Consider the following 9787-nt stretch of genomic DNA (forward strand, 5'->3'; position numbering starts at 1 on the left):
AAACACGATTCAGAAACAGAAAGTAGTGCAGCTGCTTTGTTTACAGGGTTTCCGGGGTAACGGCTGCATTAAATAAATTATTATTATTATTATTATTATTAATTCTGCAGTTTAGCGCCATCTGCTGTCAGAGAGTGAAAGTGCACTTAGTCTAGTCTTGACGATAGACTACACTTTCAGTTTTCTTAAGCTTGAAGAGAGAAATTAATTGTGTCATATGGGAACATTCAAGATAATAGTTGAGCTAAAGTCATGTTTTAGTAGATCACTCACTGTTTATTGTATCTGCTTCCTCAAAGTGCTGTTTGTGAAACTGTTTTTTTTTTCCCCCACCAGAAAGAGAGAGAGAGAGAGAGAGAAAAAAACTGAAAATATATCAGTTTATTCGATTTTTTTTTTCACATATGAAACTGTTTTTACAGACTGTTAAAGTCTTTTGCAGGCTCAAAGTATATCATACTGTTAATATGTCAAGCCTTTTATACTGCTAGTCATTAATTTGATATATCAATATTTAAAAACATTTTTATACTAATATAAACATATTATTTTAATATTTCGGCTTTATTATTTAAGTTTGTTTTATTTAAATTTCATTCATATAATAAAAGGTTTATTAAGTATATAATCGTTTTAAATATTTATTTTTTTATTGCTATTAATGTTTTTAATTCTGTTTTATTTTGTTTGTAATAATTAATGATTTTATTAAACTAAAATAATATGTATTTTTCATTTCAAAAGAATTTGCCTATAATAAAAAAGTAAGTAAAATAAATATGTATACAAATATTTATGATCTTGTTTATTTTATGGTCTTATTATTTGTTTGCATGTAGACCATTTATCAGTATGGAATATATATCTGGAATTGTTCTATGCACAGATTTGCAATGACAGAACTAATTGCTAGTAATGATTAACAGTTAAATGATCCTCCTCTGTCAGGAGAGTTCAGTGCACTCTTGATTTACAGCCTATAAGGAACATTTTAAGAGCTAATGAAATACTTTGTAATTGTTTGCGCCAGATGTTCGCAAACAATGCTGTATTTAACCCCTGTCTCTCTAACCTATATTTCTCTCAAGATACAAAACACCTGTTAGAAGTGCCTAAGATTGAGCCACGTGTGAGATCTACTAAAACGCACTGAGTCAAAATGTTTGATTATGTTCTAATTCCTTAAGAAAAAGTTGCTTGACCGGTAGCGCAACATTTGTTCGAAAAGCGGCCCGTCAGGTTTGATGTAAAATGGCAACTCTTTCCTCCGCATGACCGAGCACGCATTGAGTCGCACCGATACTACAGCAGCGACCGCAGAAAAAGATGACTTAGATGGGAAACCGATCACTACGTCTAGTGTTCAAGTCCTGGCTTGACAGTACGGCCTGCAGGCTACCATGTGGCTTTATTCCACCCTGTCTGTTCTTCCTCTACCTCATGCCTGAGCGCAGGATGAAGGCACTTCCTGTGAATGACTGTGTCGCTGTGATGATGCAGCAGCAGATGGTGGGAGTGGGTCTGTGTAACCAGGACAGCCACTGCCCCACTTTCTCATGTTCTCTGTGTGTGTTTGAGAGAGAGAGAGAGAGGCATGTGAAGCATGTAAGGAGTGCCGTGAAGTCGATCGTCTCCTCCAGGGGCAAGGACTGGTCACACTGCTGTTTCTAGCCTGCATGTGGAAATGTTGATCTTTCTCGTTCTGGATTTAATCACAGATGACATCCAGAGACTTTGTTTTACCCAGAATGCAAAGCATGTGTCAAAGGAATAGTTGATTTACTCATTGTCACGCAGTTCCAAACCCTTATGACTTTCTTTTTAAAGTGGAATATGAAAGGAGAAGTTTGGCAGAATGGTATTTTCTGTTTTCTGTACAATGACAGTAGGTTGCCAAACTGCAAAAAGCACTATTTGCATGTCAAAAAGACAAAAGCTAACCATAAAATATTCAGTGGTGGACGAAGTGCTCAAATCAAATCAAGCGATCGAGTACAAGTTCAGATATATCACTCCAGTAAAACTACAAGTACTTCTTTTAAATTTCACTTGAGTACTTGAATTTGAAAGTACTAGATTTTTTTTTTCAAATTATAAATTATTATTTTTTTTTAATTACTTGATTTTTTTTTTCTACTTAAAGGGTTAGTTCACCCAAAAATGAAAATTCTGTCATTAATTACTACATACGCTCTTTGCGTTCAGTGGATACTTTCCAAAATGGCGCTAGGGTGACGCAGAGGAGACGAATTGTTGAATAAAGTCATTTTTTTTTCCTTTGGCACACAAAAAGTATTCTCGTAGCTTCGTAATATTACGGTTGAACCACTGATGTCACATGGATTATTTTACCGATCTCCTTGCTACGTTTCTGGACGTTGATCGTGGTAGTACCCTTGCTGTCTATGGGAGGGTCAGAGAGCTCTCAGAATGCATCAAAAATAGCTTAATTTGTGTTCCGAAGATGAACAAAGGTCTTACGGGTTTGGAACGACATGAGGGTGAGTAATTAATGACAGAATTTTCATTTTTTGGGTGAACTATCCCTTTAAGTATTAAAAGTGCAGGTTGATGTACCAAGTTTATCATTTATTCATACGCCTTCAAAACATTAAACATCAATATACTAAAATATTTGTTACCGATAACTCAAGCTAGTGAATAACAAAATACAAATAGTTTCATATTTTTTGAAGCTGCAACTGTTGCTGGGATGATGCACGGATATTAATTTATATGGACATTATTTATACCGTGTACCTTATGACATACAAACAACATAAAATGGGCCTAAACAGTTCTCCTTTTTGCAGCAGTTTTTGTTGACAAATAACTGACAGTCATGTCTGAAATAGGATTTTCATTTACAATAATCAATACTCTATTATAGACTGATATATTGCAATATAGGCAACTTTTGCACCATCAGTTGTGCAGACTTTCAAGGTCCGAGAATCTCCCAGCTTTCTGTTCATTTCGAGTCAGACATGGTCTTTGAATCAGTGAGTTGTCGACTCAAGTAAAGCTGCAATCTGATCAGTTCAATTTGTGAATGAATCGTTAACTGCAGTTTGCAGGCAGATTCATGAGATTCATTGAAAGTAATCAGCTCTTCAGCGGGTGCTTATTTATTCAGCTCAAAATAACAAGGAAGTATGTGTTTTCATGAAATAGAAAATGTCAAAATCTAAAAATATACATGGAAATTATATTTTGCTGTCCAACACTGAAAGTGCTCCATATGATTCATAAGCAATATTCCATATTTAATTAATTGTACGATAGCTTTGTGAGAAACGGACATCAAATTACTGAAAGGAGTTAAACATGGAATTGTGCGGCTGTCCCAAAGTTGTTGTATGGAAATGAGCAGCTTGGACAATCTGCTAAACTTCTCCTTTTGTGTCCCACGGAAGAAACAAAGTCACCAGAGTTTAGATTTGGAATGACGTGAGAGTGAGTAAATGATGACAATACTTTAATTTATTTAACTGTACTTTGATACACTTACATTTAAGGTTTATGGAAATGCAAGTTGCATTGTTTTATCCATGCATGCATTAAAGTTAAATCTCTGGTGTTTTAATGTTTGTTTTTAAAACTCCCCAGAGTCCAATTTGCATGTTTGTCCAGCAACTGTGCCTCTTTTGGAATGCAAGACAGCGTGCTACTGTAATCTCCGTGGGCAGGTTGGCTTCTGACAAGGATGCATTAATGAACACAAGCCACCTGGCTTAGCAACACCATCGCTATGCGCACAAATGTAAAAGTTTAGTGAGGAAAGTGCTCTGATACTAAACATATTGATGTTTCCAGCAGTCATTCTCCTAGCTGGTTTTCTGTTGAGTTTAGGTGCCCTGCTTATTTAGCATGGCCTTCTCAATGACACTTGTTAGTCTCCGAGCGTTCTGCCCTGCATGACTCAAGCACTGACTTCAGCAAACCAAGTGCACTGCAGACTAGGAGTTTCCATATAATAGGACAAGTGTGAAGATTGCTGCCCACCGTTCCAGTGTGGCTTCTCTGTGGAGGATGTTGGTATTGTGTTCAGAACAATAAGTCTGATTTTATTGTGATATGAAAGGCCTACACCAGAATTTCTGAAAAGACAGTTATAATTAAGAGACACTGAAAATTTAGGATTAGATAGTGTATGTAATATACAGTGTATTGATATTTTGGAAATACGTTATTGTAGAGCTGTGCAATTAATCGCATGCGATTGTCAAGCGCATTTCGTCAGTAAAGCCGGTTCCGTGATTGGTAGTAAATCGCCATCACCTGCTTTCAGATGGAGCGGCATTTAATACACACAGCCGTAGTTCACTGACAAGCTAGGCAGTATCGCGTTCATAATCGAATGCGATTCATCTGCGATTATGAACACGATATTGCCTAATTGTACAGCCCTACGTTATTGGTTCTTGTGTGTGCAGAAGTCACCACCGTGATGCTGGGGTGTTTTGTGTATTGCTGTGCAGTTGCTAATAAAATTTTAAGCCCAATTAGAGTTTAGCATTTTAAGCATGATCAGAAAAACTGGACTGAGCGCTTACTGTATGTGCGTGCTGGTGATGAAATTTGTGTCATGCACTGTATGCATAGTAGCATATACTTATGGGCTTTGAATATCAATAGGGATGTAACTATTCACTCAACTCACGATGCGGTACGATTCACGATACTGATTTCACAATACAATTTTTTGTAACAATAAAATGAGATTTAAAACAAATTATAAATAAAAATGGGTCCTTTTATTATTTCCCAGACAAAATACTGCACATTTCTTTGTGAAATTGAAATATGTCAAGCAGAAAATAAAAAAAAGAAATATTTTCATATAAACAAAGTAAGGCTTTGCATGTGCTCTTTCTATTTAAAATTAGAGGCAATCACTACATTTTAATCTCGATCCAAACAAAGATCCTGCATACATGCAGCATGAGCAGTTTTTTATTTAAATGAGATTGTATAATTTCGAATTTAGCTTTGTGAAACTATATGACATAAAACATATCTGCACAAAACAAAAACAGTAGATGGGCTGAATAAGAACGCAGATTCACTCTCTCCCAGTAGATGGCGCTTATGGAACAGTGGTAATATGGCGTTTCCTCGGTTACCGCTGTAAACAAATCAGTGCTGTGCTTATAAACACCACATTAATATGCGTTATACAGAGGCAAGATGAAAAGAAAATACCATTTAAACTTTTCTGAAGTCAGTCAGTTCCCCTCAGAGATACATTCATATAAATCCCCACTCCCAATTGTATCGCAGTTCGTTTAACTTCTCAACCGACTTCGACAATTAACCGACAATCGTCACATATTTTTTAAATCAATTTTCAGCTGGCTCAGTGTGCATCGTTACATCAAATATTAATAACCCTTGATTTTTTTATTTTTTATTTTTTTACACAGTGAAGTAGCTAAAATAATAAAATTAAAGGTTTTTTTTTTTTTGATAAGTGGTCAACCACTGAAGCACAACCAATCAGCTTGCAAAACAGTGCTGTGAGAATATTCAGAGTTCTCACTGATAAGAGTTGTAAAATACCTTTTACAACCAGACCGAGGTCATGTGTATCTAAGCTTTTCTAATCTAGCTGTTTGTCCTGTGACCTTCATAGGTGTGGCTTGTTTCTCTTTGAATGAGTCTGTGAGTCTGAATAAGGGTGGTTCCATCTAGGATAGATTGCCATATCATGGGCACTGTCCTTCTCAGCCTGGGCTTTACTTGTGCAGAGCTTAGATGCCTATGTTTAATACCTTTCTCATTTGGTACTTGGTTATCTAGCCAGACCACCACAAACTTTGACTGTTTTTGGCTGATTTATGTTGCACAAACATTAAGTACACTAAACTTGTTTTGAGAAACATCAATAAAAGAATGACTTGCAGTTCATTGAGTGTGTTGATTGAGTAACCACTCTGATGGATTCATTCAGTGAAGGATTCGTACCGGTGACTCCTGAGTTTGTGAGTTTTATTGAGTGATTCATTAAAAGAATAAACTTGTAACAGTCATTTGCTTGTGAATCGGCGTACACCCTAAACCCAACCGATAGTGATGAAAAAAGTGAGATAAAACACATTCGCTGACATTTTAGCTTACTTAAGTCTTTGAGCTCTTTTATTGTGACTCGTGTTTCACATGACTCGTACTCAAGTGCTCCGCATTACTAGTGCAGTGCTGTACCAGGTGAGCTACCGAGCAAGTTTACTTTGTCAGAAAAGCCATAGGCCTATGGAGCTGTTTGAATGATGCAAACATCAAAATGAGTTGTTAACACGGAATTTTGTGAAAATAAGGCTTTATTAATCAATAACAATTGATTAATAAATTGATCAATAATTGTATGTATAGGTACGTTTTTGGAGTTTGGAAAAATGTAGGTCAATATTCAATGTAGGGCATGTTCGTTTGATTTTTATTTTATTTTTTGTCATCTCTGGTCTAATGCAATGATATTTAAAGCTGCAGTCCGTAAGTTTTGCCTCTTTGTCGCCATCTCTGTTTGAAAACCAGCAATTGCAGCTGTCTGCAGAATTATCTTCCTTGCGTGGGTTGTGCGGCGGCTCGGCTCCAGCGCGGATGAATAGAATGTTTTGAGGAGTACGTGTGTGTGGCAGTCAGTCACTGCACCGGTGTGGATATTTACTGTACTTCGCAATCACAGATTCTAGCCTACGTCTTGGAATATATGACCCAAATAAGAATTTTCACCAGATATTGTCATCTGAACAAGTAACAAGTCTGCCATGTTTGTTCTGACCAACTGAGGAACAAAGCATTACAATAAATCGCGCTACCAATTGTGATTTAATCTAAAGATCGGTTAGCTCATATCACATCAAACCGTGCAAATTATAATTATTGTTATACTTTATTCTCAAATTGTTAATGTTAACAACATTAATTCACGTTTCATAAACACATAATCCTTTCTGGATTACAATCCGCCATCAAAATGAAAAACATTTAATTATTCCAGCTGCTGTGAGAAAAGGCTATAAGCGATCGGCCACCTGCAGGATCCTCACATGCGATAGCCTAGTAGCCAGGACAACTTCTTTATGTTTACAGACGTGACGTAATGACGCAGTGCCATGCTCGAATTTCCAGCGAAACCTTCTCGTACCACTCAAACTAGAAACCATTATTATAAGATAACCGTTGTGAATTCGGCTAAGACGTAATGACGCAGAGCCATGCTCGAATTTCCAGCGAAACCTTCTCGTACCACTCAAACTAGAAACCATTATTATAAGATAACCGTTGTGAATTCGGCTAAAGTAAGGCGATAGTTGGTTTTGAACACTGGCTGGTTATGTACTTGCTCAAATATTGATTTCGTATCATTTTTAACCAAGAAAAGTTACAGACTGCAGCTTTAAGCATTTCAATTTGGCTTTAGCGTTCAGCTACTTTTTGAGGCCAGTGTATGCTTGAATTGTGCAATGGATGTCATTGAGCGTTGCCATGGAAATTGACACAATAACCCCCCAGATGTCTCTGTTTACGGAATCGAGGTCAGACGCTGGGGCAGTTATCCTGGGAGAGACAAGACTTTACCACTGCTAGCTCAGCTCCAGCTAACATATGTCCTGGAAAGTGGTGTTAGCATTGCTCATGCCAGTACCTAGATTACGCCACAAGACCATAATCCTTCTCCTGCTGGCATCCTCTAGCAAAGCCACATCAGTAAATCCTACAATAGTGTAGGATTTTCCTGGTGGAGATTCTCAGCTGGCCCTGCAGGCAGTGTTGCGAAGCAGTATGCGCTTGGGTGGGAAGTGCTCTTGAATGCCCCTTCCTGTGATCAGACACGGTGATTACTACCCAGTGGCTATAACAGATTAAAGAGCCATTAGAGGCCTGTAATTACAATCCTGCTTCTTTGGCTTTGACTTCCATCTGTTCTTTTGCATTAAATAATTGACACAAAGGACACACTTTGAACTCTTTGAAGGGCTTGTCACCCAAAAATGGAAATTCTGTATACTTATCGACATTTCATTCCAAATGTGTATGACTTTCTATGACTCTAGAGAGAGTGCAAAAAGGACGGAGTGCGGATGAATGCAACAGATGGCTCCATCTTGAGACAGGCACTTTAAAATAACTTTTGAAAAAACAAGGCTGAGTGCTGAACGCCTGTCAAGTCAGTGGCAATGAAAATAGTGTTGACCCTTTCTATAATTATTATGATAATTTGCAAGCAGCGCAAAAAGATGGCTTTTAAGGTATTTTTAATTCAATTGATCAGCGAGTCTTTGGCAAGAACTACAATACGATTAGATAACAGCAAAAAAAAAAAAAAGTCATAAGGTGTTTAAAAAAAAAAATAGAATCTCTTAAGAGTTTTTCAAGAATTGCACTTACGAATTTAACTTTATCTAAATTCTTTCTTAAGATTTACAAGAATCCGGGCCGCCGTCTTATTTATTTACATTGTGCAAAAGAGCAACTTGGACCTTCATTCTAACTTTTTATTTTTTCCTTCATGAGAATACAAATAATAGAGGCTTGTAACAGTATGAGTAAATGATGACAGCATATTCATTTTTGGACATATTAAGCCTGTAGATGTTAGTTCACACTGCCTTTAAGAATACCACATTTTTTGAGTCAGTGTGTTTGTTGGGTTCTGAATCGAACAAACAACAGAATGTTTACAGGCCATTTGTTAGGGCAGAGTGAACTGGCCTTAAGCAGTATTATAAATGCTAAATGCAGATTTTCATAACCAACTAATTGGTGGGTTGCCTTAATGACTAATTCACTAATTGGTCTTAAAGGGATAATCCAAATTAGTCTCTTATCATTTACTCAACCTCATGTCATCCCAGATGTGGGCTATATGACTTTCTTCCTTCAGTTTAATACAAAGACTTTTAGAAAAATAATCCATCTCTGTGAATCTATATAGTGCAAGTGCATAGGTGCCAGAATGTTAACACTCCAAAAAGCACACACAGTCGTCATGAGGGTTATTCATATGACCCCAGTAGATGAATCATTGTCTTCTGAAGTGAAATGACAGGTGTGCGTAAGAAACAAAAATACTAATATTTAGGCCTCGGCGATAAAACGGTATCGATATTTATCGAAGGTACACCTTCTTCGATAACGATAGAAAAAATGTTCGATATAGCACACGATATAGGCACGTGCTATGAGTGACGCAGACAGCACACACAAACACGAACACATGCTGAAATGAGTGCTGTGCCTGCCTGTGATGAGGAGATTGTGAATAAAGAATGAATATTAGTCGAATTTAAAATAAACATTTGCATTTGAATGTTAGGAGTGCGTCAGGGAGCGTCATCAGTGGCGCACGAGATGTGGTGATGTAAGTGACGTTGTTTAATTTCAATGTTTTGTTAGTCTAGCCCACGAGACGCGCCACTGCTGCGTTATTCATTCAAAATATTAGAGAAATATAGAAGCTCAATGCGGAGAAGATCTTGATTAGGTTAAAACCGAAACCAAGCCATTCACACAGAACGAATATTCAGTGCATTTTTTTGACGGACAAACATGACTGCTGCACTCGCGTCTCACACGAGAGGTATAGAAAGCCATGCAATATTAAAACAGTGTAAACTTTTAGAAAACACGTCACAAATTTGTGGAGGTTTATTCCTTTTCGCTGCGTCTCATGTTTTTAAATGCAATCTGTGTGAATGGCGCTTCGGCTCTTTGGATTAAGCAATGCATAAATACATGATGCTGTTTTGTTCATAATTGTTTATGCAATTTACGAAATTATATT

General features: G+C 37.1%; 1 protein-coding gene across 3 annotated transcripts in view; it reads left to right on the forward strand.

The window, feature by feature from the left end:
- LOC107675194 (abl interactor 1) overlaps positions 1-9787 on the forward strand; it is a 69248-nt gene that overhangs the window by 887 nt on the left and 58574 nt on the right. The gene's annotated exons all lie outside the window — the stretch shown is intronic.

The sequence above is a fragment of the Sinocyclocheilus anshuiensis genome, unplaced genomic scaffold (assembly GCF_001515605.1).
Source record: "Sinocyclocheilus anshuiensis isolate Anshui unplaced genomic scaffold, SAMN03320099.WGS_v1.1 scaffold1090, whole genome shotgun sequence".
NCBI classification, from domain to species: Eukaryota; Metazoa; Chordata; class Actinopteri; order Cypriniformes; family Cyprinidae; genus Sinocyclocheilus; species Sinocyclocheilus anshuiensis.